At 51.4% G+C, this 27,182-nt stretch overlaps 1 protein-coding gene across 15 annotated transcripts in view; it reads right to left on the bottom strand.

The window, feature by feature from the left end:
* MYT1L (myelin transcription factor 1 like) overlaps positions 1-27,182 on the bottom strand; it is a 427,126-nt gene that overhangs the window by 167,401 nt on the left and 232,543 nt on the right. For all 15 annotated transcript variants that reach the window (XM_045055040.1, XM_045055041.1, XM_045055043.1 and 12 more), the window contains exon 4: positions 25,246-25,388. The gene's annotated coding sequence lies outside the window, so the exon portion shown is untranslated. The remainder of the gene's footprint in view (positions 1-25,245; positions 25,389-27,182) is intronic.

Genomic DNA, 27,182 nt, shown 5'->3' with positions numbered 1-27,182 from the left:
AACACAACCTCACGATACTGGTGACCGAGGGTCTCGCTTTGCCGTGGCCCCCAGCACACGTCTGCTGACGACATGTCAGGTTCCTTCCAAGTCCCCGGAGGCGTTTCGCGGAGACAGGCTGGGGTCCTTCTGTGGCGCAGTCACGTAAGTGCACCTGTCCCGCCCCGCGAGCACACCTACCTCCAGGTGCTCTGACAAACTAGTTTAAGCTCTCAGTTGCTTAACAGCTTCTCATATACATTTAAATGCCCTTTATCTTATAGGGTGGTAGCTTTTCTTTGTCAGATGCAGAGTTCCGTAGCAGTAATTTTGAATGGTTTTTAAATAAAAAGAATCACAGTTTCGGCCAGGTACAAGATGAGGGAACGCGAGAGATATTTCAATTTTTCTTTTCCTCTTGTGAATGTGTTGGAACGTCTCTGGGGTCAAGATTATGTACAAGATGTTGATGTATAAGGTTAACCTTCATCCTGATTTATCCATCCAAAAATACCATTTTTCAGCTGCAGGCTCGACATGGCCAAATTGGTTAAATGTGATAGGAGATGATCATCCACCCACGTGTGACCAAAATGACAGGGACATTTCATCTTAAAGGATTGCTCCTGCTGAGAATTGATTCAAGTACTCGGGGGTTACTGACTCCAAAGTCAGTCGCATCCGGGGTTCACTGATGTGGCTCAGGACTGGGTAATTTTCTCCACCGTTTAGAAAAGAGACAGCGTCCACGGTCATTGTTGGAATAGCCTCCTGTACGACCAAAGGAGCATTATCAACATTCCTGCGAATGTTGTGTTTCACTAGCCTAATTGTTAAGGGCTGAATTGCGTCTCTCAAAAATTCACATGTGGAGGTGCTAACCCAGGACTTCAGAATGTGACCTTATCCGGAAATAGAGTCATTGCACACAAAATAAGTGAAGATGGGGTCGTACATAACAGGGTGGGCCTCGACCCGCCGTCACTGGTGTTTTTACAGAAGGGGGACACTTGGACACGTGCATAGGCGGGGGGATGCTTTGTGGCCCTTCGGCGGAGATCAGTGACGCCTCCACAGGCCGGCAGACCCCAGAAGCTGGGGACGGGCTGGAGCAGAGCATCCCTCATGGCCTCTGGACCTGCCCCACCGACAGCTTGCCCTGGGACGTGGGCTTTCACTCACAGACTGTGGGACTGTGAGCCCCTGTCCCCTCTCAGGGACACCCCAGCCCGTGGGGTGAACACCACCTACTGGGCCAAGGCCTGGCGTCCTCCTCACTGCACCACTAGATCTCATTTCACGCCCCCGACGGCCTCTTTTGGGCAATTCACTTGGATGGCATTGAAGGCCAAAGGTCATGGCCACACGTGCAAGGTGAGGCCAGTCACTCTGGTTCAACCTTCCCGGCCGAGGGGCCTTTTAGGCAAATGTCAACCTGCCCTATTCTCTTCACACGGGGAGAGAAACTAACTGTCCAGTTGTCTGTGGGAAATGGGATGTGATGCATGAATGGAGACTGGTTGGGGTATCACTGCTCAGGCTTCCTTGTCACCAGCCCCTCGTGACCCGAACGGGAACTGACGTGGCTGCGGTTGGAACCCAGAATTAAGATAAATGAGGCGATTTAGTGTTCTGGCCTCCGTAATAAGTCCGGAGTATCTGAAGGAGGACACGGGAGGCAGGCACGGGATTCCAGTCATGGTCAAGGGCTAGAAGGAGACTAGAAAGCGAGCTGGCCTCTCACACCTCGCCCAAGGTGGGGGGACGGGGTGCTTGCCCCCGGCTGGGAGAGGAAAGAGGGGGAGAAGGGAGGAGGCAGCAGGGCCAAGGTGGCCCGGGCTTGTGCTCTGGGGGCTCCAGGCTGCCGGACGTCAGCGGCCTCATCCCAACACGGGCGGCAGACCTCACCACGGTTGTGCACACGACTGCCATTAAGACGCAGGGAGCCTCGCCAAGGGCCGCCTGCATATTGCCTGTGGGTGGGTTGTCCAAGGTGCAGCTGGACTCCATGCCAGACCTGTGTGGGCGATCCATGCCCGGCTTCCCCGATTCCGGCCCTGGTGCAAACCCCTCCCCAGCAAGGGTGTGGAAGGGAGGGTCCCAGCAGAGGAGACACTCGCCCTTGCCGCCTTCACGATCTGCAGACCCGGCGCGCCGTCTCCTGTGCTGACTGCGCGGGGGTCTGTTCCACGTGTCAAGCCGCGGCGAGGACCAGGGAGTTGGAGGGGAAGGAACATACACGGGCCACCCGAGCGGGGCGGGGCCCCTTCAGGCGTTCCCGTCTTGGACGATCTCATCTGGGATTTAGAGAAGCATCTAGACTCTCATAGCACACTCCTTCGGTGCAAGTGTTAAAATCAACATGGGATGCGTTTCCTGGGGTGAGATTTTCCTTTGAAGAAAAATATGAATCTGTGATGAGATCGGATATGATTCATGGCATTAGGTACTTTTGGAATCGCCTGATTTTATTTTATTATTACTATTTTAATGTTTATTTATTTTTGACGGCAGTGGGGGAGGCAGAGAGAGAGGGAGACACAGAATCCGAAGCAGCCTCCAGGCTCCGAGCTGTCAGCACAGAGCCCGATGCGGGGCTCGAACTCACGGACTGTGAGATCATGACCTGAGCCGAAGTCGGCCGCTCAACTGACTGAGCCACCCGGGCAGCCCTGGAATTGCCTGATTTTAAAGTTCCTCAATAAAAAAAAAAAAGATTCAGGGTAAAAACGATCTTGCCAGCCTGCTTTCTTTATATCCGGAAAACTTGGACTCTCTTCTGAGAAGATATTTTACATTGATTTTGAAATACTTCCCTCAAAGCAAATGCCAATTTCAAGTAATTCTGAAGGTTTTCGTCCTGACTACAGTCTTCTTCTGTCTTCTTTCTCCCTTCCGCCTCTGCTCCAACGACAACATCTTCCGAATCCAGGAGGGCTTCCCAGTGCAGCGTCTGACGTGCCTGGGCCTTTCATCGCTCTGGAAGCCTCTTCCCGATTTTCACGCGGCCCCGTCCCCCAAACCAGGGTGCGCCCAGGGTTCCGAGCGGGCCGTGGTGGTCTTCGAGCCCCGCACACGCTTCGCTTTTATCTGTAGTTCAACCAGTCGTGAAGCGTTATCGCCAAGACCGTTGCTCCCTCACACCTCCTGAACGTCAGGCGTCGTTTCTCCAGCCAGACGCCAGTGGTGCCCCGGCCCGTGCTCCTGCCGCCAGCCGCCCGCCGGGGACCCTGCCTCGGACCCGTGACGCCCGCCCGGCCACGCTGTCAGCACCGTGCCCGCCTCGTCCCCCATCTCCCTGCTCTTTCCGGCAGGTTCTCAGTCGGTACAAGGCTCAGAAGCCCTTCCACGGCGGCTCCAACACGACCCGCACCTTCCCCCGCGTCGGGGCTGCGTGTCAGAGCCTCTGTGGCCTCCCTACGGGCTGAGCCGTCCTGAGCCGTCCTGAGCACCCGCAGTTTTTCCGCCTGGAAATCTTTCATTTTTAGAGTCTTATCTGGAAACCGAACACGTAAGATGGATGGGAACTGGGACACTCTGGGTGACGTGGGGGGACGGGCTCCCGACTCGGCCGCTGTGGCCCTGGAAGCCCTGGGCTCAGCAGAGTGCAGCTGGGCACAGGTCACAAACGCTCCAGATCCTGGGTGGTCCCCCCAGGCTGACACATAGCGCTCCCCCCCCGGGGTCCGCCCGCGCGCGGCCAGCTTCCCCGGCTGCAGGGTCCCCCCCGCACCAGCGGCTGCCTTGTGTTCACCCGGCACAGTGTCTCACAGAAACGTGCAGAATGGTGGTTACCGAACTGAAGTCGCTTAAAACCCAGCACACGTAAGAAACATCTAGGCTGGTTCTTGTGTAAAAAAGACACAGATAACTTGAAAGATCACCAGTGTGATTTTCCTCATCAACTCGAAAAGTCTGGGGGAGTTTCGGGCTCTTCTGAGAAAAGCTGCCAGGTTGTTTGCGACAGAGCAATAAACATGCTCCGGCCGTCCTGAGCGCGTGGGGAGCGCGGGCTCCCGGTGCACTAACCCTCACCTGGGGGCTGCAGTGGGACATTAGCATACATTTACATACATTTACATGTAACATTCCTGGCACCCTCAGCTCCCAAACCTGCACTCTGGATAAATTTTTTAAAAAGGCAGTGTGACCTATGGCAATTATATTCCAGCCCAACATTCAGAACAAGATGCACGAAGCGAAACAAAGGCCTAAGACAACCAGTTACGTGCCTGATTAGGATAAAGACGGGCGGAGCCTCAGCGAGAAACGGAAAACCAGACGGAGAGCCGAAGTCTGAACTGGCTTTCCAGAAGCAGCCGGCACGCGCCTGCGCCCTCACCGTCCTCGCTGGTTTCAGAGACGCTTCTGGCTCCGCGCTGAGCGGGGCTCCGCGTTACGAGTTCCCTGTTTGGTCTCCAGCTTCATCACCGCACCGAAACCGTGGGCTGGGTCCCACCGCCCCACTGGACCCGTCCCCTGCCTGTTTGAATAAACATCTGTTGAGGCTCCTCTGGGTGTGACGTGACATCACGTCTGTTTCTACCGTTGTCCCCACGAGGGTCTGGAGACGGTCTGCTGGTCTTGGGTCCACGCCTGCCTGCACCAGAGGGGTGTGGAGAGGCTCGGAGAGCACGGCACGAGGCCGCCGACCAGGCAGCAGACGGAGGGCATGGGCTGCAAGGCCCTTAGGTAGGCTGAGGGGTCCTGACCGGGACACCCCCCGCAGCCACTGGAAGCCCAGTGCGCATGGCCTCCCAGGGCTGGTTCTGGAGACCAGTTTTCTCCCTGAGCCAGGGCTCCGGCGGGGGGGGGGGGGGGCGGCCCTCTGCCGACTACCGACGCTCGCCGCCACCTGGCTCCTGAGGCCGGGACGTGCAGAGGACCCCTGTGTCCTTGCTGGTGGCACTCAGCTAGAATGCTCTTGAGTGCCGCCCTAGCCCTGCTGCTGGCCCGCCCCTCAAGGCCAGCAGTGGTGGGTTTTTGGGAACCAGCTCCACTGACACCTTCCGGGAGACAGAGTCAGCCGGTCCATGTAGGGGTTTTCACTGAGGGCGAGTGGTCAAGTCGTGGCCGGCACAGCAGAGAGAACAATGAGCCGGAGGCAGACAGAGAACAGGGCACATCCGTGTCGTCACGTGCCCGACGACGCTCGCCGTCTCCAGGGAAGGGGCTGAAGCTGCAGGGGCGGGGGGCGGCAGAAGGGAGATTACATGGGGGTTGAATCTCCAGACCTGTCTGAGACCTTTCAGGGGTGTGCACCCCAGCACTGCGCAAGGCGCCTCCGTGGGGCAGGCGGGCATCTACCCGATTCAGGGGACTCGGCACCTGGACAGGCAGAGCGGGGCCGCGCGGGGCCAGCCCCCAGCTGGGGTCAACGGGTGCAGCGTCACTCAGTTCAGCTTAGCAGCACCGGACAGACACAACACAGTGTCCCCGGTATAGCCTAGAAGAGGTCTACGCTTGCCCTGGACTCCGGCATCTGTTGGGGTGCTTCTGCATCGTTGGGAGTCAATTACCAAAAGGGTAATTAAATAATGGGAAGTTTGGCCGGTGAAAAGTTAGGAAAGCGCATGACAAGTAACAAAACGTCTCCAAGAGCAGGGGGCAGCCCGGAGAGGGCAGATTTCGTGTCCGCTCTACACGTGAGAGGATTGTTTAATTGAAGAGATACCTGGTTATAGCGAGAAAACGAGCGCATCATGGCTCCAAATATTGCTCTTGTAACATCAAGATTAGACTTTGTAGGGGCGCCTGGGGGGCTCAGTCGGTTGAATGCCCGACTTCAGCTCAGGTCATGATCTCACGGTCTGTGGGTTTGAGTCCCGCGTCGGGCTCTGTGCTGACAGCTCAGAGCCCGGAGCCTGCTTCCGATTCTGTCTCCCTCTCTCTCTCTGCCCCTACCGGCTTGTACTCTGTCTCTGTCTCTCTCTCAAAAATAAATACACATAAAAAAAAATGATTAGACTTTGTTGGGAGACACGGTTACTAACCTTGACTTTGTTAAGGGAAACTTCCTTCTTTGGCTCCCCACCTTTTACTGGGAGTCGTCTGTGAGTGGTGGGCCAAGGCCGGCTACGAGGACACAGGATGGAGCCCTCAAACCTTCAAGGATCCTGCAGTCTAACGGAATAGACCAAAACCAAACTGCCAGCCAACCATGTTTAAGGGGCAGAGAAGAGGCCCTTTTCTGGCACTCGAGCCAGAAAAAATGGGGCTTACATGTCAGGAAGCACTTGAAAAGGAGGGTGATTAATTTTTTTTTTAATGAGACTCTTGGAGCTGCAGTTTTCTTATCTATAAAATGAAATACGAGAATAGACGCTCCTCAAAATTCATTCCAACTAATGTTCTAGAGTTAAAAAGAAACCTTCTAGATGTTCAACAAATCAGAGCAACGGACTCTTCTAAATATGCCAGAGAGAGAAAGGTAACTTGTATTGACGTGTAATGACACGGGCAATCACTCGTACTTTAGGCTCAAGTGACCGGTAGATTGCATTGCTGACTGACCTATACATGCCTGTGTCCGTGCACACACACGTGTTATTGCTTGGCTGAAACAGCTCTCCATGCGTGGTATGATTTGGAATTGGAAATATGTTTGTGCACATAAAATAACCCAGGTCCCGTTTCATTAAAAATAAATCTAACGTTATCTTCAAAATTCCTAACTGAAGAATTTGCACACAGTTGAGAACATTGTTGGCATAAGTCAATTGTTCGTGTGTCCATGTGTGTTGACCAGATATGTATTTTTATGTCTAAGATGATATGGACATAAACACACGCACGGCCACCATGATTGAGTTGTTTTAAGCTAATGTTTCACCGATGTTCATTTGTATATTTCATAATTTAAGTTCGTCACTCCTTTTCCTGTAAGACAACGGTTTGCAAGAACCAATTATAATCTGGTAGAGTGCCCGTTACAGCAATGATTGGCTAATGTACAATTTAGCATGTTTTCAAGTATACAGATTCGTATTTTGTGTCTGAAGCATTGATTCTTACCTACCATTCATTTGCTCACTCATCCATGCATTCTTTTGTTCTATAAATACAAATTGAACGCCTACTGCTTTTAGGCTGTTGTCCTAGATGCTAAAGATTCACAAAATGAGGGGCGCCTGAGTGGCTCAGTTGGTTGAGCGTCCGACTTCGGCTCAGGTCATGATTTCACAGTCCGTGAGTTTGAGCCTCACGTTGGGCTCTGTGCTGACAGCTTGGAGCCTGGAACCTGCTGTGGATTCTGTGTCTCCCTCTCTCTCTGCTCCTCCCCCACTCGAGCTCTCTCTCTCAAAAATAAACAAAAATGAAAAAAAAGATTCACAAAATGAATAGGAGAAAGCAAATGACTTAACTATAACTTAAAAAAGTGTAAGTCTTTAAGATATTTTACTTTTAGCTTCATTAGGCATGTATTTGTAAGCTGAATGTATATCCTTAGAAATTATGCAGGGCTCACAAATGTAGATTGCTTCTGGAGTATAATGAGGTAACATTTCATTAATTTGGAAAAATCTCCTCAAAAGTATAGTGTGATTTATATATCATTTTAGGTATATATTTGATAAGCTTTAAGATATGCCTGTTTTGACTTCCGAATTTTTTTTAATATTTATTTTATATTTGAGAGAGAGAGAGAGAGAGAGAGCATGAGAAGGGGAGGGGCAGAGAGAGAGGGCGACACAGAATCCAAAGCAGGCTCCAGGCCCTGAGCTGTCAGCGCAGAGCCCGATGCGCGGCTCAAACCCGCAAACTGTGAGATTACGACCTGAGCCAAGTCGGACACTTAACCGACTGAGCCACCCAGGTGCCCCTGTTCTGACTTCTAATCAGAATGACTGTTCAATATGGTGCTTATGTGTGCTTGGTTTAATTGTTTTTCACTTACATCAGATAAGTCCGTCTTACATGCTGATAAAAGCATTAGTTTTTAACATCTCGCATCATGAGTACATAGTTACTTCTTAAATATCTCGTACATGTACTAAGTACTTGTGTGACTTAGTTTTTAAATTGTGTATGTTTCATCACCGACTCGAATAAAAGCATGTCTACTAATTTCCAACAAAACAACCCTTTCACTTTAGAAATTAAAATTTACTTTTCCATAAATTTGAGAGACCTGGCCTGTCAATATCACTGAACTCTGGGACACCTCGGACCTCTAGGACTGTCCGATGTCCTGATGACATCATGTCTGATGCCCTGATGATGTCACGGTAGCTATGACACCAACACGGAACAACAGGCAAACGTCACGAAGCGTGGCATCAGGGAGACGCGTGCAAGACCGAGGGTCACACTGGACCCAGTTAGTCGCCTCTTTCAGAGCTCCTGGAGAGACGGCGCACTCGAGAGACTGACTGCATCGCCCATGGCCCCATGTCATGACAGCCACGGAGGCACTGGCAGGAAGGCCGGCCACCAGGTACCCTGCAGCGGCCCAGCCTTGGCCCAAGGACACAGAGCTGTGGACGCGGCTCTGCTCACGGTGCTCCTGCCCGATAGGCATTTGGACATCGAGGGGAAAAGAACCTCTAGGTTTGCACCTTGCTAAAGAAACTGCTTTTCATCATATTCTGATAGGGATGGTCCATAGTAGGGAGACTACTACACCAACCATCCAAGGAGGCGATTCACCGCCCTGCTGGTTTGTCCCCCATTCCAAACGGCTTCAAGGACACGGTGATTTGATCGTTCCCAGGTGGCGTGACTTTGTGTCCTGGACGTTCTGTTTCCAGGAGCTTCTCCTGGCAGCTGAGTACCACACGGTGTCCCATCGCGTTTCAGTCCACCGTCTCATGGCGGTGACAGGAGGGTGTTTGCCACGGACAGGTGCACACGCTGGCATTCCCAGAACCTAAGCGGTGGACACACGTGGGGTGAGGGTGTGGGTCTGCTCTGGGCTCTCGTGGAAGTGCCTTCATGACTGGAGAGAAGTCATTAAATTTCTTGTATTTCAGGGGCGCCTGGGTGGCTCGGTTGGTTAGACGTCTGACTCTGCGTTTTGGCTTAGGTCACGATCTCCTGGTTCGTGAGTTCAAGCCCCACATCGGGCACTGGAGCCTGCCTGGGACTCTCTCTCTCTTTGCCCCTCCCATGCTCGCTCTCTCTCTGTCTCTCTCAAAGTAAATAAGTAAACTTAAAAAAACAAATCTCTTGTATTTTAAAACTGCAACAGAAGGATTCAATGATTCTGAAGTTCTCGAACTGTGGTTTCCAACTCAAAGAAGCCCCGAGGGGAGATTAGCTCAGACCAGGGCATTGGTATCAGCACAACTCAGATGTTCAGATCGACGCTGAACGTTACGTCCAGCCTCCACAAGTACCCAGAATGGGACTCCTGACTCCCGCGCGCAGTCTCTACCCCCCGAGGCTTTTTGTGCATGGAGGGGAGCCCCCCCCCCCCGGAGCGTTGCCCACGTCAGAAACATGGGAGCTGGCCTCAGTTACTCGCTTGCTCTCAGGCACCCACGTCAGCACGTCCTCATGGTCCATCTCCACGAGACATCTCACGCCACGTTTCCTTCATCAGGACTGACTAGTCCAAGCCACGTCACCTGTCACCTAACGAAGGCGGCGCTTCCCACGTGGCTTCTCCATCGCCACCGCGGCCTCGAACAGTCAAGTCCACAATGTGTGTAAGAACCAAACTTAAGACACAAAAGTGTTCCCAGCAGCATCTTGTTTGAAACCTATTGGTCGTTTTCCCATCGTGCCTCATCTTCAGACTCCTCGTGGTGGCCACGGGCTCTCCGGGGAAACGGCTCCTTCCTTTCAGGTCTCATTTTGTTCCACGCTGTCCCGCAGCCCCTCAGCTCCGGCAACAGTGTCTTACTTTGTTCCATCAGCCCCGCTCAGTTCCGTCGCGGGGTCTCTGCTGTTCCCTCTGCTGAAACTTTTCCTGACACCGACCCTTCCGCCTCAAGCCTCGGCTTAACTGCCGTCTTCCTGGGAGAGGCGTTTCTGAGTCACCATACGGGGAATATGCCTGCCTTTGCCCCCAGAACGAGACACCTTCTGCAACCTGTAGCCGTTTTACGTGTCCACGTGTGGATACGATCCCTATCTGTACGCTCTGTGGCCGCTGGGACCAGGTCCTGTCCCCACTGCCTCCACCACGTGGCACAGAGCGTGGCCAGAAGTGCTCGGGTGAGACCGAAGGCAGCTTTTCTCCGCTTACAATGATGGCCCTCTTGCCCGGCATGGCAGTCGCTGGGCTTGGGCGGTACAAATTACTGGTGGGAGCCCCTAACCACTCGGCACCTCTCGTGCCCTGAGCACTGATTCTGCACGGCCTCAAAGAGCAATTATTTTGTGTGACTGTCTTGCTCTCCTTGTTAGGTTAGAAACGCTCACTCCTGGGTCAGGCCTTGGTGGACTGTGAGATGCACGCGGGTCTAGCGTGGCCATTCGGACGGGGAATGTTTACAGGGAACGGGATTAGGGGAGTGTTTCCTGGTCGAACGATGCTACTTCCTGGCACGCACACGTCTTGGGGGAACGTGAGAGTTGCCTGCACTAAGATTCACTTCTTAGGAAGCATGACCCTTTTCATGACCTGTCATCCCACCACAACTGAACTCAATGGGCAGACTTCTGAGATGCCTCTTAAGTCTAAGATTACACTGTAGAAACCTAAAGCGTGTCCTTAGCGGAGCAGAATCTCCCGCATTCGGGGGTGACCGTTACCGTTCTCGCTCTAGGGAACGGGATCCCCATCCGACCAAAGGTTGCAGGTAGGCCCTTGGAGTCCTGCCCGCTCCAGCTTCCTCTCCACCACGGGCATGCTTCCCTGATTCCACAATGGCGGTCGATGCCCAGTGTGTATCTCCATTTGCCTGTTTCTGTCCACCCTTCCGACCGCCATTGTCAGGGCGCCATACTTATCTGTCTGTGTCCCAGAGTATGTCCTCGTTGTTCCCGCCACAAAGACACCTCCTTCAGGTCAACTCTCCATGCTGTGGTCATGAGTCACGCACATGGCCGGGCTCCTTGTCTGCCTCCGTGTCTCCGGTCCATTCTCACGGCCCTCAGAGCAAAATCTGAGCTCCCGACACCTGCAGAGTGGTGGGGAGGCCCAGCTCGCTCTGCACAGGACACGCCGTCGCACTGAATCACAGCTCCCTGGTTTCTGCTCGTCTCCTGCTCGCGCTGGCCCTCGCGGTCTCCAAACCTCTCTTAGCTACCCCATCTTCATTTGGGGCTGACACTCAGGTATCACCATTTGCACCTCTCCCTGGACCCGTCCTCACCTGTGTGCCTGTTACGACCACAAGTATTGTGACGTCAGTCGTCTCCCAGCCACCCTGCCAACACCAGGCTCTGCAACATGCCAGCTCCCGACTTTCCGGGTCTCACCCTTCCCCACATCCCGGTGCCCAGAGACCGCCAGCGAGCACTGTTGGATGTGCCAGACCTCAGTGGGCACAGCTTTCCTGATGCTGAGACGTAGGGGTCGTGCGGCCCCATAGGGTGCACGTCTCCCCCATGCACACCGCGGCATCAGCCCTGACAATATCACAACGGCCATTCGGTACAATTCTGTGCTTGACCTTTATGTATTCTACGACAGACTCCTGGTAAATACGTTGTCAACTCATCAGAATCTCCATTCTCTAACTTATGGGACGGAGAGCTTACCATCGGAAGGAAGGTTCAAGATGGAGTTTCTGAACGGGGGATGTGTGAACTGTTACGGGAGAGCCGACGAGTGAGGACTGTGGACCTGGACGCGGGCCTCCACCCGGGTCTGCTATAGCCGTCCCGCTGGCCCTGCTCACGGTGCCAGGCCCGGGAGTCCCTCGGGGGTGCCGGTTGGTGTTGTCGGGCGTGCAGAACAAGGCAGGCTTTCCTGGGGGGTGACTGCAGGCGCGGGGGTGCGAGAAGGACTGAGCAGAGCTGCTGTTGGCACCCCGGCCGAGGAGAGACATGCACGTGAAGACACAGAGTGGAGAGCCAGCCAGCAGAGGAAGAGAGGGACAAACCCAGGCGTGTGTGTGTGTGTGTGTGTGAGAAACAGAGCTACGGGCAGGTTTGGGCCGCACCTCTGCCTGCAGGGGCCGCTCTGCTGTACGCGGATGAGGCCTGGGGCCACGGGTCCGTGTTTCCATTGCAGCCCCATATCGTTCATCCTGGTCCCTGGGTTTAATGAACCTTGTTGGCCGGTATGTTCAGGGACCAGGGGTCCAGGCCCCGAGTGACGGCCTGTCCTTGTCCCTTGAGACGATGTACTCCGGGTCCTCGGTGAGTGAGTGACTTTGCAGGGGCGCATCTAGCTTGTCCGGCCGCACGTCCTCAGGGACACGTGGGGGCTAGACTGCGGGGCGGGAGGGTTGGTGGAGGGACGCCGGAGGTGAAGCCCCACGGAGGACCCGTCGACACCGCGGGCCCCGCGCGGCCCGTCTTCCCTTGGGTGCGCGTGCCTGGAGCAGGAGACAGCTTTGCCAGACTCCGGGGCGTCCCTCTGCCCCAGAGCTGAGCTGCGCATTTATAATACGGAGCTGTGTGTGTTCAGGCAGGAAAATTAATTAAAAGTGAATTTGTTATTTACATTTTCAAATTCTGGAAGGAACTTAAGACACATTCTTGCAGAGTCGCTTGGCCTCCTTTCAGAGAGAATTAGAAAGATGTGACACTTATTTGGGGAAAATACTGATATTCTCTCATGTTCTGTCAGCTCCTGAAGAGTGAACCCCTCCGGGGGGCTGGTCAATGGGGGCAGGTATCTGCAGCTGTTAAGTGAGAGCGTTCCTTCTGAGGGAGGGGTATCGTCTCTTTTACGTTCAACTTCAACATACATCTCTTTTACGATCAACTTCAGGTCCGAAAGCGCTCAGTGGCGGGCTGATCTCTGCTGAGCACCCCCACACGACTGAGCATTTAGAAAGGGGAAAACGGACACAGCCAAATAGGACAAAAGGCGAAACAAGATAAACCACGGTGAAGGAGAATCTAGTAGTGATTGTCCCGCCTTCTCTGGAGACACATGTTCGCTTGTAAAGACGTATTATCTAAAAACGCAAACTACCTGAGGTTTTATCCTATGAAAGTTGACACCGTAGGTGAGCATAGAAATCTCCTGCCCCTGCATTAATCATTCTGTTGCTGGCCTTTTTAATCAAATTAAAGCTTTGAGGAAAGTAGGAATTAAGGTCAGTCACGTGGCATAAACCTGTCATTGCTGGGGCCGATGCGGGCGGTGGAGACGCCCATCTGGGTTTGGTTGGGGCCGCCGCACATGCAGCACGACGTGTTACCGTCGGGGAGGAGCCTGTGTGGGGCCCGGTCCTGCTCCCGTGGCGCCCGGACAGCCCTGCAGGCAGTGTGTCACCCGAATCCACCGAAAGTCGGATCACGCTGTAGCCACCTTCTTCTGCTGAATGTTTCCTCGACCAAACACGAGAAAAGCCCACACAGCCCCTCATGCTCCGAGCAGAGTTGGGGTGTCCTCACCTCCCGGCCCCAGGTCATTGTCACGGCCTCTCGGGAAGCCGGCGGGGGCTCCTGGCACGGGCGAGGTGCGGCTCAGACGCTTGTCACGCGAGCCGGGTCCCGCCGGCGTGGCTCACGACGACCGCCTTCCCGCCTGTGACCGCGCACGTGGGACCTCGGAGCTCGGGGCTTCTCTGGCCACGAACACAGCTCCGCACTCATTCTCTCCCTCCAGACGTCTTACCAAACAGCCTTTCGTTACGTCACCCGCATTTTCAGGTTCTGTTTTCGCGACGGTGACGCTACAGCTGTGCCTCGGCCCTGAACAGCACTGTCTCGGCCCTGAACAGCACTGACAGGGCAAACGGTTTAAAATAACCTGTGTGATGCAGGTGACGTCTTATTAAGCAATTAAATGAGTTTTGTGCTCCAAACTGCAATGTCATATATATTACGTTTACTCCCACTGGCTCGTGTATTTTCTCAGGAGCCTTGTTCTAATAGATTATCTGTGATCAATGCTGAATTACAATGGGGGTCCGTGGAATCGCTGTCATCTGTCCATCGCCACCACCGGCAGAAAGAAGGGGGCCCGGGGACCACACAGAGCGGGCCGCCTGGCTCCTGACGCGGGCGCCCGAGGTCGGCACCGCTGTGGACCTGCCCTCAGTGTCTGTGCCCGCGGAGCTCAGGCTCTGGGGTCACCCCCGGACCGCCGACGTCCCCGTTCTGCTGCACCCCTCTCTCCTCCTGCTGGAGACCATCGGCAGCGTCCTCTGGCTTTGGGCCGACAGCTGCAAACTCCCGTCCCCTGTGCACTCCTCACAGGTCTCCTGCCCGCCTCCCCTCCGTGGCAACAGAGCCTTTGGGCACTGCACTTTGGTGGCCCTCGCGTGGCAGCCAAAAGGACATGTCCTCCACCCCCCTCTGCACTCCCTGAGTCCCCGCAAGGCCCTGCGGTTGGGTCTCAGCTGGTCCAAGACAGAGACTCCTGGTGTCACCGAAGCCCAGGGCTCTCAGCACGTCCTGCCTGGCAACATCCCCTGTGACTTCCGCACCAGGTCACGGAGCCCCAGGCCGGCGTCTGGCCCAGCTGCCCCCTCTTGTCCTTGGGTCCCGCGCCCACTTTGGCACCTCGGGTCTTTCTGGCTCCGTCCCTCTGCGAAGCTGCCCGGCCGGTCTCTCCTCACACTGTCCCCCCGGCAAAGCCTAACCCCGGTCTGGCCCCTCTGTGCCCCCTGCTGTACCCCGCCTCGGAGCACAGCTGACATGGCCTCACGGGGTCTCTGGTGATGCAGGCTCCTCCATGGCTCCGAGCCCTCTTCCCTTCTCCTGCTCACACCCCATCCCTTCCCTCCTCAAGTTCAAGGATGACCCTCCTCTCTCCTCAAGGAAACAGACACGATTAGAAAATGCTACTTGAGCTCTTACAACATCTCTGTCCTGTCGTTGTCATGAATCCCTGGGGGGGCGGGGGCGCTGTCCCTGCTCCTGTTAGAGGTCAGCGGTCCCTTCTCTCATCAGGGCCGTCCCTCCAGGAAGCCTCCTTCTCCCCTGCATCCTGCCCTTTCCTTCCTCACCCACCGTCCGGAAAGGTGAGGGCAGGATCTGTGTCCTGCTCAATCACAACACCGGCCCCAGGACAAGGCCGTCCCTTCACGGGTGCTCTGTTACGTGTGCTGAACAGACGGACGTGTGGTGGGGGACACACAGCCATCCAACTATCCACAGTAGCCCAAGTGACCATCAGTTTAAAAAATCATCTCTATCAAAAAGACTGTACGAATTGAACCACAGGAGAATTTGATTACAGAGGAGGACACGGTTTTCATCATTTTGCTTACAATGAGACTGATTCCATCAAACGGATCTTTTTTTCTGAAAAAAACGGGTAATGAAGGAAAAAGCTCGGGAAGGCACCTTTCTTCACTGAGGTGTTGCTCTCCTGGATCAAACTGTTCAAGTTCCTGTTTCGTGACCCCTCTCCTCTGTGACCGTCCGTCCGTCTTCTGCTCGTCTCGCGCACACACTGGTCCTTGTGACACGTCACTGTGTGGGGCACCTGCACGTGGATGGTGCTAATGCGACGTCTGCTGTCACTATGCTATTGGAGTCATGGGGACGAGGTCACTGTCGCCCACAGTCATGACTCACCATCAGAGCGGGATGCTCCTGAAGTTATCACAGTCAACTTTTTTTTTTTAGATTTTTTTTTTTTAACGTTTATTTATTTTTGAGACAGAGAGAGACAGGGCATGAACGGGGGAGGGGCAGTGAGAGAGAGGGAGACACAGAATCTGAAACAGGCTCCGGGCTCCGAGCCATCAGCACAGAGCCCGATGCGGGGCTCGAACTCACGGACCGCGAGATCGTGACCTGAGTCGAAGTAGGACGCTCAACTGACTGAGCCACCCAGGCGCCCCCATCACGGTCAACTTTTATCAGCAGCCATGCACGTGCACGCTGGCATATGAACACGGCCAGACCCCGCCTCCCGCTGGCCACGGCCTGACCCCCAGCCCAGGGGCCCGAGGACCTGAATGCACCACCACATGGTGGGCACGTGGCAGGTGCTCGGAACACCGGGTAACAGGAAAGTATCCGACTGGTTCCTGAAAACTGCTGGTGCCCCCCGTTCAGACGCAAGGTGAGTCAGGGTCTCAGGTGCCCCCAGAGACAGCTGGCCCCAGTTCTTCTGCAGTCCTCGCCTCGACATCACAAATAGACCCACACTTCACGGGCCCGAGGACGGGACGGCCCTCGAGCGACTCGGCCGAGGGCAGCCTTCCTGCCCCTGGACACAGTCCTCGCTTCACAGACAGGCCGGCGCTTTAAAAAGCACCGGTATCCGTAGTCACTTTAGGAATAATTCAGTGCACGACAAGGACTCCCTGTCCCCATCCCTCTACCCCCTGCCTCTATTTTGGGATGCAAGCCGCGTTGTCACGGAGCAGAATGACACTCGCAGCAGGTACGACTGACACGTGGAAATACGCTGGATCGGCCGCACTAATTGGATCTCTGATGGGCACAAGGAGGGGGTGCTGCAACATGTGAGCTCAGAGCCCTGTTCACGGTCCATTTCCGTGTAAATGAAGAGTGCCAGCCGCCTAAGTGCAAGGCACGCGATAGCACACCGGAGCTGGCCCCAGACTGGAGGAGGGAAGCCTTGAGCCAGAGAACCCACAGAGGCTGCGAGGAAGCTGGCTTTTTCTTACCTTCCGCGTGTAAGATTTATGCGGGCGACTCCCGTTAGCACTAATGAGAGCTGCGCATGTAAATCTCCCATGAAACGATGGGAGATGAGCCTCATCCATCACTGTGCGGGTGTTACAGCGTCTGGGGCCGGTTTCTAGCCGGCAGGCCGGCCGGCGGGAGGGATCGTGCCCGAAAGTGCTGGTGTGGCGGCCTCGGGGGGCTGGGGGAAGGCGCCCGCACGGCAGCGCAGGGGCGAAGGCTGGGTCTGCGAGCGCTGGGAACGACGCCGAGGCCGCCCTCCACGCCACCCGCGTGCTCGTGACCCAGAGTCCGAGAAGGGGGAGACCGAGAGCCCCCTCCACGTGGGTGGGTTCTCTGCCCCCACCTCCGCTCATGCTTACACTTGCTCCTGGGCGTGCGGGGGAGTGCTGTGAACGAGTTCCCCGCAACTGCCCCCTTCTCCCTGTCCCTGCTCACGTGGTTGTACCGTGCACACGTCAGAAGTGAGGCAGACTGGCCCTTTTCCACATGAGGCCCACGTTTTCTTGCCACGGTGCCTTTGCTCATGCTAGCGGACATCCTGTCTCTACTACTCTCACATTTATTGAATTGTCAGCATCTCTGGGACACCTTCTCCTTCCAAGAGCCTCGCCTGTCTCTGAGTCGGGTACGGACATTACCCTACACTCCCCTTTCCCGTGACTGCGTCCCTGTCCACTTGGAGCCTTTCACGGAGCCACCCGAGCCCTGTGGGAGTGTCAGCTCCTCCAGCCACGGCCGTCTGGCATCTCTTTGGGACACTTTACAGGTTCTACACGGTGGTGCGGGCACATTTTAAAGAGGAACACACGTGTACGTGGGACAACGTTCTTCCTCCCCACAGAGGTGCGTCCTCAACACGCTCCCAAATCTAGTGGTGGCAGCACTCTCCACACCTGCGTTTGTACCCTGCGATTTTTCACTTCACAACATATGTTGGGCTACGTCCACGTAAGCCCCCGCCTTTAAGAATATTAATTCATACTGTTCTGTCGCGTAAATATATCATAACTTATTTAATCAGCGTTTTGTGGGCGAGTAAAGAGCTCCTTCCCCAAATCCTACTCCCACAGATAGGTCCGCAACGTGCGTCATCAGGTAATCAACTCTCCTAAAATGCTCACTGTGTGACACACGCCATTTAATTCATCCAGTCCTTCCCCAGCCGTCTAAGGTAGACGTCGGGTTCCTGACACACCGAAGAGGGAGGCGAGGCCTGCAGAGCTCACAGAGCTCCTCGGAGCTCCCGGAGCCGGTCGGGGGCCAGGAGAGGCGTCCGCGGGGGCCGTGCTCACGGACTGCAGCTCTATGCACACACGTTGTTCGTGCATCTGAGCATCCACGCGCGAGCCTCTGGACTCGCTAACAGGAAGGCACATCCTTCCTAAGCTTTGGAGATACAGTGATACTGTGAGTCGTCGTTTAGGGCTCCTGCTCCTCGTCTCTGCCACTGTTAACCTGCGGGAGGGTCGCGGGTCGAGAGGCCAGCAGTGTTGTGACGCTGTGACTCGGCGGTGAATTTATGATGCTAATGAGGCTGAGCCCCTTTCCTCGTATAAAAGCTGCTGTGTCCTCTCTGAGATATCTTCCCAGATCCGCGGTCCTTGTTTTGCTTAATATTTTGTTAAATGTAACATGCCAGTAAGTCGCCGTCTGCCTGCGTCTGCCATATTCTAATGGGTTGTTTCCTGTGTGTTTGTTTGGTTTATTAACGCAACACGAAAACAATTCATGCCCTAGAATTTCCATATTTTAGAAGCGATTTTGATGAGGGAAGATTTATTCATTTAACTTCTATATTATCTCTGTGTAAATTTAACACCCCTTTCACGACTGGAATATGTTATTCATTATGCTTTAGCAAATGTCTACTAATTTCCAGCCATGAATTTTACATTGGATTTAAATTGCTCATGAAAGCTACCAATGAGATAAGGGCTAACGTGATTTTTATCCTGGTCAAATTAGAACGAGTCTACAAGGCAAATGAAGATGATATGCCCAAGGATAATTGTATTTCCTCCCAAAGAGGAAGAAGAAGGACGAGTACCTCCGATGGCCACTCTAGAACCTAACGTGTAGTTCCATCAACAGTGTCCTCTAGGATCGAGGAGGGAGACCCCACCTCACTAACAACAGTATCCTCAGGCAGAAACACTGTACAAGACTCGGGGTATTGAATCATTACGAGTTTCCATCGTTTGGAAGGAAATTTAAAAGCTCAACACACCCCTTCTTTCTGATAACGCAACTTTGGCTCAGTACACACAGAAGGAGCTGTTGACATTAGCAGACAAGAGGTTTCATTATGAGAAGCGTCACTGGAAGGCGCCCCTCGTTATTTAGGCGAAATGTGCTTCTCCAGACACACTAACGGCAGATCTTTATAACTAAGACGGCACACGATCTTTTTTTCACACAAAAATTAAGGCCAAGGGAAGGACATCAAGTATTATTAAGGAAGAGATATAAAATAGGAACCAAAGTCAGTCTCAAAGCACCAGAACAAAATCGCCCACCAAGGTGCCAGGGCACACACTGCTTATGAGACGCAGAGTGTTAGCAGATCATTGCGGTTTCTGTCTCCACGGGTATTTGCGAAGGTCCCTGCAGTGAGGTGTGGGGCCTCCTGGGGACACCGTGCAGTGTGTCGGACCCTGGACCGGAAGCTCCCGTAAGGCACAGGCCACAACACGGGTCCGAATACTGTACGCGCAGCACCTGCTCTCGTGGTGTTTCTGCTTTTGGGTTTTTTTTTTTGAGAATTTTGTGATATACAGCCTGATGTTCCAAACAGTTGGTACTGGTGAGCACAGGGACAGTGTCAGCACACTCCACTAGTGTTTCCCTCATTCCCCCAAGCTTGTAGAATGGTTTGAGAGGTCAGGACTTGCAGCAGCCCCAGCGGCGTCGCCGATGTGAACGCTGTGCTCTCTCCCGGCATCTCTGGGCTTGGAAGGCACCTAGTTCACTCCCAGGGTAGAAAGCAGGAAAGCGTTCTCCATCTCTGATGCTCGTGTGCAGAAAACCCAAGTCGTCCCAAGGTGTTCGTGGACCTGTGGGGCATTAAGGCATTGCTGGGACCCCCCAATCTCGTCACACACAGTGAACGAGGAGTTCATGGAAGGTGGCCCCGCGGCTGACCTCCCCTCACGGCCTGGGCCCTCCAGCGCAAAGAGAGCTCCTCTCTGGTGATCGCTCCCCCCGCCTGCCAGGTGGACCCGGGCTGACTGAAGCCCTTTGTGATAGATGCCTGCCCCTAGATCTGAGTCCCCCAGTGATCTACGGTCCCACATGACCTTGCCTACTTCCCAACCTTGCTTCAATCAAAACGCCCACTGACTGAAGGTGATTGTTCTCTGTTGGGAAGAAAGAAACCTCATGATTTGCAGTTTCTGTCACACTGCGGGGGAAGGAAAGCAGGTGTCAGCAGTTTGTATCCTACTTTCCAAGAGAGTGGTGGTCCACGGCTTTGATACCAATGATGAAAAATGCGTATTTCTACTCGTTCCTGAGCTAAATTCCAGAAAAACCAAAGCTCAAGCACCTTCGTTTAGTTTTTACTATCCACAAGATCTCGTAGCATCACATTTAACAAATATTGTTAAAATGGGGAGTAACGAAAGTCACGAGAATTATTTAAGCAACGTGCGTGAATTGTCGTGAAAACAGTTGGAAGGCACCATGTCATGAGTTAGAGCTGATCCTTGACGAAGCATGACTCAGATTATGTGGTTGTTTTCTGGGGAAGCATGTCTGACAGCGGTGAACTGAAGTCATATTAGCAACGTCCTACCGTGAGGCACAACAGGGTGATCGAGTAGCAACTCACGGCAGTTTTGCAAATTCTTGGCGTGTGTGCATACACACAGGGTGCGATGTGTATACACATAACACATTGTGCCTGGATGTGGGATAGACACCAGAATGGCAGTGTGTAATATCTGCCTAGGCTTTGGAGACAGGACAGAGACAGGCCCCAGTAAAGAATGTTGGTGGGGAAGTTAAATACCTACCCAGGTCTGAATTCCATCTGTGCCACTTACTAACTGCAGAAGTTATTTAACGTCTCTGGACAGTAGTTTCTTCTGATATAAATCATGGGCAAGAATATGGATAAGAACGGTAACAACTCTGTAGGGTCCTTTGAGGACTAAAATGGCCCACGTTGAGTAGCACTCGGTACATACTGGAGACTTCATATATATTTAGCTACAGTTATCATCACTTGTAGTTTACATTACTTTCATGTAATCCAACTCATTTGATTTAACCCTTTATCCTTATTTCACAGAAAAAGAAAGATTTGATGTGATCTGCCCAAAGGCATACAAATGGTTATTGGCAGTGCTAAGATGAAGCCTAAAGGTATTTGTCAGTTGTTTTAAATAAATTTGTTTCAATGGGTCAAAGAACACAGATTTATAAAGTTTGAACTATTTCAGCAGATTCTTCCTTCTGGATACACAATACACTTTTCTTTAAAATAGTCGCCATTCAGAACACAATTCACGACGTTTTTTGGGAAACAGATATTGATTTTATTTTAAGTAAAGTCTTTAGCATGGAAATTGGATGCAGGGTGTGATTTTCTCTTTGGGTCTAGTTCAGAGGAAATTGGATTTCCTAGAGTGCCAGCTGCAGAGACGCCACAGGTGTTCATGGCTCAGCAATCACAGTGGCTAATTGGGACACAGTAGGACAAAAAAATTGCCCTAAATCTAAATCTTGTTCTATGGCACTTTCATTTTTCCCATAGGAGCAAGCCCCAAAGTCCTTCTTCACTGGGGATGCTAAAGGAAGCTAGCTGCCGGAACAGGAGCTATGGCGCATGGAGGGGCAGTGGTGGAATCACAGGTAAGGAAGGATAGCCTCTGCTTAGCAAGGGCGGTTGGTCCCAGGGTCCTTCCACCTGAGTTTTTCCGACAAAGAGTAGGATCCACAAAAGAATAATCCTGAGAACCTATAGTTCAAAGAGCTGTACAGCTGCTCGTTAAACTAGAATCTGCTCAGTTGAGTACAATAATGTTGGGTGCTAGAGGTGGGAAGAGTGGTGGGCAGATGACACAGCAGTGGTCAGTCTCTAGGATTGAGAGCAAGAAGGCATATCCTTAGAGTGGACCACTCTATACCCTCCCTCTGAACGGGAAGGGAGATACACCACATCACATCGCCTCTCTCGTGGACCACACAAATCGTACAGCACGCAGACTTGTTTTACGAACACCAAACACAAGTCACCAGGAGTGAAGAAGCCCTTTTGTCCTAATATGTTGCTGTGCATACCAAGTGACCCATACCCATATCTGTGCCTTGATCCCACCTCTGGGTTTTGTATTTTTCCACCATGTAGCAAAGCCACTCCTATATTTGCACATTTATTGAGCTAACCTTTGAAGACCCAGGTCTGGAGTCACCTCCTCTAGAAAGACATCCTTGGGCTCTCTGGTCAGAATTAAAATCTCTTCCAGACCTTGTAAATCACCTCAACTCGACCTTGTCAACTCGACAGGAGGTGACCGAGTGCCACACAGGGTTCAGGGCAGGTGGGTGCTCTGGAGGGCAGAAGGAAGCCAGGTGCATGCGTGGTTGAGGAAGCACCGTGCGGTCTGGTCTCACAGGTCTCACCACGCCTTATGTTGGTTCCATTTCTGAACTCTTTGAGGACTATGACCATGCCTCCCTCATTTTTGTATCTCCAGAGACCAGAGGGATTCCCAGCACAAACTGGGTACTCAACAGTGTTAGAAATGAGGAACTGATGAAAACATGGATTAACACACACTTGTTCCTTCCTTGGTACCTGTGCCAGGGAAGCGTGGTTGGAAACAAAGCCTTTTTTTGGAGTAATTTTTTGTCTTATCCTATTCTAATGCTAACTTGGCAATATTTTTATTCAGCTTGGAAGTAGGCTTGGATTAAACATTGAAGTGTAAAGGCTACTTGGAATTAGTGATTCATGTTAAATCTGGATTTCTTAACAAAATTCCCTTCTCTCCCCTTGTAGACCAGGTACCCTCTTGGCCACTTAATGATGTCATCCTAGAATCTTCCCTTTACTGGCCTTTAAAATGGGAAGAATAATCACTTAGACTTGGGGACTTTGGGAGGAATTCAGGGTTTGCCCAGGGCTGGTGTTCAGCATACGGCTCAGGCTCATCGTTTACAGGCTTCCACCCTGGGGTGGGGGTGTGGCGGTGCGGAAATGACACCGAAGCACCCAGTGCTTCTCCCATCGCCAATAGTGACTGTCGTCTTGGATGATGCCTCATGATATCTAAGTTTCTGTATCTCTTATGGTCTTATTATGAACAAAGAACTCTTGAATGCCGGACAAGCTTGCCTTCGATGGCAGATTGTGTGGAACATTCCATGACATTAGTGGCTTTCCACTACAAAGTAACTGCTAAGGGGAAAAAGCCTGTGAAATGTGGAGATTTAATCAATTGAACAGAACCGTATCTTCATCCTCCGCAAAGATTTTTTATTAAATGTTGTATTTAATGTTCTTTGTAAATCCTCGTGGTTCACCTGACCAGCCTCCAAAAAAATAGTAATAAAATCTGAATTTTTTTCAAAGTGGAAAAAAGAATTTTTAAAGATAATGGTACATGCTGAAATGGGATATGGAAATCTACTACTAAAAAGGATGAAAACCCCCATTTCTTTCTGATTAAGATACTTAGCCATGTGATCTACAGATTCAATGGAATCCCTGTCAAAATCCCAATATCATTTTTTGCAGAAATAGGTCCATCCTAAAATTCATATGGCATCTAAAGGGACTCCCAAATAGCCAAACAATCTTGAAAACGGAGAACAAATTCAAGGTTTCATACTTTTTGATTTCAAAACATACTACAAAACTACAGTAACCAAATCAGGTGCTTGTAAAAAAATATAGACACATAGAAATAGAATAGGAAAGAGAGCCAGAAAACCTCCCCCCATATGTGGTCAAATGGTTTGACAAGGGAGCCAAGGTCATTCAGTGAGGAGAGGACAGTCTTTTCAACAAATGGTGCCAGGAAAACGGGCTATCCACATGCAAAAGAGTGACGTTGCATCCCCAACTTATAGCACAACAAAAATTGACTCAGAATGGAACCCGAGCCTAAACAGAAGAGTCAAAACTCCTCAGCCTTTAGAAGAATATGCAAGGGAAAACCTTTATGATATTGGAGTCTGCAATGATTTCTTAGAAATGACGCAAAAGGGACACACAAATGGCCGCCGAGCGCAGGAAAAGGTCATTAGCGAAATGCAAATGTAAACCACACTGAAGTACCACTTTCCACCCGTGACGATAGCTCTTCTTAAACAAATAGACAAAGAACCCAGAAAACAGAAAGTAACAAGTGTTGGCAAGGATGTGGCGAAATGGGAACCTTGTGGGTTGGTGGTGGGAACGTAAAATGGCGCAGCCACTGTGGAAACCAATAGGGTGGCTTCTTAAAAAATTAAAAATCGAGCTACCATATTATCCAGCAACTCCGCTTATGGGTATTGACCCAGGAAAACTGAGAGCAGAGGGACTCAGATATTTGCACACGCGTGTTCTCAGCAGCATTATTCACAATGGTCAAAAGATGGAAACAACCTGCGTATCCACCTATGGACGAACAGGTGAACAAATTGTGGTCCGTCCATATGATGGAATATGACTCAGCCCTAAAAAGGAAGAAAATTCTGACACCTGCTACCACAAGGAGCTTGAAGCTTGAAGACATTGTGCTCCGTGAAACAAGCCAGACACAAAAAGACAAATCCTGTGTAATTCCACTTGTATGAGGTCCCTCCAAAAGTCAAATTCACACAGACAGAAAGTGGATGGTGGGTGCCAGGGGCTGGGGGGAGAGGTTGGGGAGCAAGGGCTTAACGGACACGGGGTTTCAGTTTGGGATATGAAAAAGTTCTGCGCACACGTGTGCTGATGGCTGCACAGCTTTGTAAATGTATTTAATGCCACTGACCTGCACACTTAAAAACAGATGAAACGGTAAATTTATGTTATATGCATTTTACCACAATTTAAAAAAATCCTTGAAAAGCAAACTCAGCCAGAACCTGAAATTTTGTCAGGAACATGGCTCTCAATGTCCACAGTGGCACCGAGGAGAGGTTTGTCAACAGCAATTGACAGGAATCTATGAAAAGGCCTTGGGCAATGCAGATTAGGCCCTAATTAAAGGCATGTTTATTTTACTTAAAGATAAAATGTCCCCCGAATAGAACTGATAGTGGAAATACAGATCTGATTTCAAAAAAAACTTTACACCAAGGAATCTCTGTACAACTGCCAAAGAGTGACCAGACCCGTCAATGTGGTTATGAAATTATTTGGGGGTTAATGTTGTAGTCAAATAACAGGAGACCCTCTGAGTCTATGTTTAGTAATAGATGATAAATTTTGACTTTAAATGGAGCTTGCTTATTAAAGTTAATGGACATTATGGTCTTTAGTAAATAAAAAACCCCTCCATTTACAAGCCTATCTTTATGCTTTTTCAAAGTAAGATGGTTTAAGATAAATATATAAAACATTTTGCTCCATGTAGGTCGTAAAGTATGACATAGAACCGGTACCTTTATGTGGCTTCTTGGACAGCCATACGTCTGTGGCACCGACCAGAACCTTTCTTGACCCGATGTGGTTGATAATTTCAGAGACACAAACAGTTGATTGGATTCGATAACTACATTTTTTCCTTCTTCCAGATGTAGTCACTCTAGAGGAGAATAAAAGGCAGAGAAATGAGGTTGACATACATAATGAAAGAAAAATCCTACCTGAGGGATATAATTATCAGGGAGGTTTGCTTGTTTATAACGCACTTAAAGGGAAAGGGATGAGAGTAACCAGGCCAAGTGCGCAGACACAGGATTTGTCGTGAGTGGGGACAGCGGATGGGATCACCTACTATCACGAGCGAGTAATCTATTTTATTTTACTTTATTTTTTGAGAGAGAGAGAGAGAGAAAAACGTGAATGGGGGAGGGGCAGAGAGAGTGAGAGCGAGAGCAATAGTGAGAGAGAGAGAGAGAGAGAGAGAGAGAGAGAGAGAGAGAGAGAATCTTAAGCAGACTCCACACTCAGTGCAGAGCCTGACGCGGGCTCAGTCTCATGACCGTGAGATCATGACCTGAGCTGAAATCAAGAATCAGACACTTAGATGACTGAGCCAACCAGGCACCCCACAAGCGATTATTCTTGATGAATGATTCATAATAGAAAAGTTCCTTTAGAAAACTAAATTAGTGTTTGTGATGTGCAAATTACACAAAACTGTAAACAAATTCTTTTTCTTTTTAATGTTCATTTATCTTTGAGAGCGGGAGAGAGACACAGAGCATGAGCGGGGGAGGGGCACAGAGAAGGAGACACAGAATCCGAAACAGGCTCCAGCCTCCGAGCTGTCAGCACAGAGCCTGACACAGGGGTTCGAACCCACGAACCCTGAGATCGTGACCTGAGCCGAAGTCGGATGCTTAACCGACTGAACCACCCAGGTGCCCCAACAAAGTCTGATAAAACTGAGTGTGAGAGTTGTTTTGCGACTGTGTCTGGGAAGCATGAAGACAGTGTGAACGATTCAGGGCTAATTGCAGAAGCAAACGTAATGTTTCTGCCCACGTGCACACAGCTCATTTCATCAGGCGCCGTCACGTGGGTTCTTATGTGTGTCCTTCTCCATTCAAAAGACACACACAAAACCTGCAGTTCTCTCCATAGAGGAGATTTTACAAGAGCATGCTTTCTGCTAACTAAAAAAACAAAATACAATCTTTTTTTTTTTTTTAATTTTTTCTTTCAACGTTTATTTATTTTTGGGACAGAGAGAGACAGAGCATGAACGGGGGAGGGGCAGAGAGAGAGGGAGACACAGAATCGGAAACAGACTCCAGGCTCTGAGCCGTCAGCACAGAGCCCCACGCGGGGCCCGAACTCACGAACCGTGAGATCATGACCTGAGCCGAAGTCGCACGCTTAACCGACTGCGCCACCTAGGCGCCCCAACAAAATACAATCTTAAGTGATAATTTAAATTTTTTATTTGCTATGGCTATAAAATTACACCCAAATATAGTGTTTACAACGGGCCTTATGTACAACCTTCTATGATCAGTATTTATGTAGCAGGCACAGTTATTCTGAATACGCTCTGAGATGCTACTCACTAAACTGGCTAAAAGTGAGCTGGGCAGTATTCAGTACAGTGGTGTTATGAAAATGATGTTTTTTCTCACCAAATGAGGAATGTCAAATAGACAAATTTAAATACATCTTATAAATGAACCAACATAAAGCAAAACAATTAGGCGGTTGAAAATGCGTGAATAGGAAAGGACTTTTAGGATCAAAGCCACTCCATCCAATGTATTGCTGGCACGTTGTTTAAAAATCACATTTTCAGGGGTGTCTGGGTGGCTCAGTCGGTTGGGTGTCCGACTTCGGCTCAGATCATGATCTCACGGTTCGTGAGTCCGAGCCCCGCGTCGGGCTCTGTGCTGAGAGCTGGGAG

This window comes from Felis catus, chromosome A3 (assembly GCF_018350175.1).
Source record: "Felis catus isolate Fca126 chromosome A3, F.catus_Fca126_mat1.0, whole genome shotgun sequence".
In the NCBI taxonomy this organism is placed as follows: Eukaryota; Metazoa; Chordata; class Mammalia; order Carnivora; family Felidae; genus Felis; species Felis catus.
This window is presented reverse-complemented; position numbering and strand designations above follow the sequence as displayed.